Raw genomic sequence first — 1,456 nt, forward strand, 5'->3', positions numbered from 1 at the left:
GGGGACCTTCTTATCAACCCCCGGGGACGTGACGCGAACGTCTACAGCCTCTCATAAGTGGGTAACCGGCGGGAAACCCTCTTGTGCTACCTTGGCATCAAGGCTGCCAGAACCGAGGCCCTCGCTAAGCTTTCGCATAATAATAGCGTTAGGAAATGAGGGGCTCGTTAGGAAATACAGAAAGAAATGCCGGCAGTCTACAACGCTAAAGAAGGCATAGGGGAATGGTAAGAATATTTTTTTTTACCGTTAGTGACGTTACATTTTTTTACTGTTATTAATTACGTGAGAAAGAAAGAAAAACACGCGCCCAGAGAGGGGACCGAACCCACGCCTTTCGATTAAATCTCGAATGCCTTACCAATTCGGCTATCTGGGCGACTGTGTCCTCCTTCACTTTCCGGGATATTTATATTTACTACAACTGTATCTGACGCTTGAGGGTGGTAGCCAGCGCCACTCAGAATACACGGGGAGAAGGAGACCTTCTTTTCAACCCCCGGGGCGTGACGCGAACGTCTACAGCCTGTCATAAGTGGGTAACCGGCGGGAAACCCTCTTGTGCTACCTTGGCATCAAGGCTGCCAGAACCGAGGCCCTCGCTAAGCTTTCGCATGATAATAGGGTTAGGAAATGAGGGGCTCGTTAGGAAATACAGAAAGAAATGCCGGCAGTCTACAACGCTAAAGAAGGCATAGGGGAATGGTAAGATTATTTTTTTTGTTTTTTTTACTGTTAGTGACGTTACATTTTTTTTACTGTTATAATTACGTGAGAAAGAAAGAAAAACACGCGCCCAGAGTGGGGACCGAACCAACGCCTTTCGATTAGATCTCGAATGCCTTACCAATTCGGCTATCTGGGCGACTGTGTCCTCCTTCACTTTCCGGGGTATTTATATTTACTACAACTGTATCTGACGCTTGAGGGTGGTAGCCAGCGCCACTCAGAATACACGGGGAGAAGGGGTACGGGATATTGATACGGGACGAGGGACTGGGTAAAGACACATATCAAGGTTGCGGTCGTCATTGCCAGTGCTATTCGGCTTTTTTCGAAATATTTAGTAGGGCCGAATGACGTGTGCTTGTCACGTTTCTTTGATACATTGATAAATAAGCGAAAATATAAGTCGAGAAAAAATCCGCCGTTTTTCCAGGAGCGGGACTCGAACTCACATCTCCGCATAACCGGTGCGGTGCGTTCGTCATTACGCTATCCCGCAGCGCTTCTCTCTCGACTTTAAAGCGGGGGTTTATATTTACAAGAGCTCTGAGGCCGGTCAACTAGCGCCACCCCTCGACTACCGCGGGAGACGTAGAACGTCTTCTTTCCCAGCGGCCGCCACGTATACCGTGGTCGGAGGTGGGGGTTAGCAATTGGCATATCCGAACTGCTGGAGCCAGTGCCTCGTAATGCATGTAGCAGAACAGAAAGATACGGGAGGAGGGACTCG

At 48.9% G+C, this 1,456-nt stretch overlaps 1 non-coding gene across 1 annotated transcript; it reads right to left on the bottom strand.

Annotated features, from left to right (window-relative positions):
- Positions 1-307: 307 nt before the first annotated feature.
- On the bottom strand, positions 308-379 carry Trnak-uuu (transfer RNA lysine (anticodon UUU)). Its single transcript has one exon. It is a non-coding gene; the product is annotated as a tRNA-Lys (tRNA).
- Between the last annotated feature and the right edge of the window lie 1,077 nt (positions 380-1,456).

The sequence above is a fragment of the Haemaphysalis longicornis genome, unplaced genomic scaffold (genome assembly GCF_048455015.1).
Source record: "Haemaphysalis longicornis isolate Haplotype H1 unplaced genomic scaffold, Haemaphysalis longicornis Haplotype H1 scaffold_10, whole genome shotgun sequence".
Taxonomy (NCBI): Eukaryota; Metazoa; Arthropoda; class Arachnida; order Ixodida; family Ixodidae; genus Haemaphysalis; species Haemaphysalis longicornis.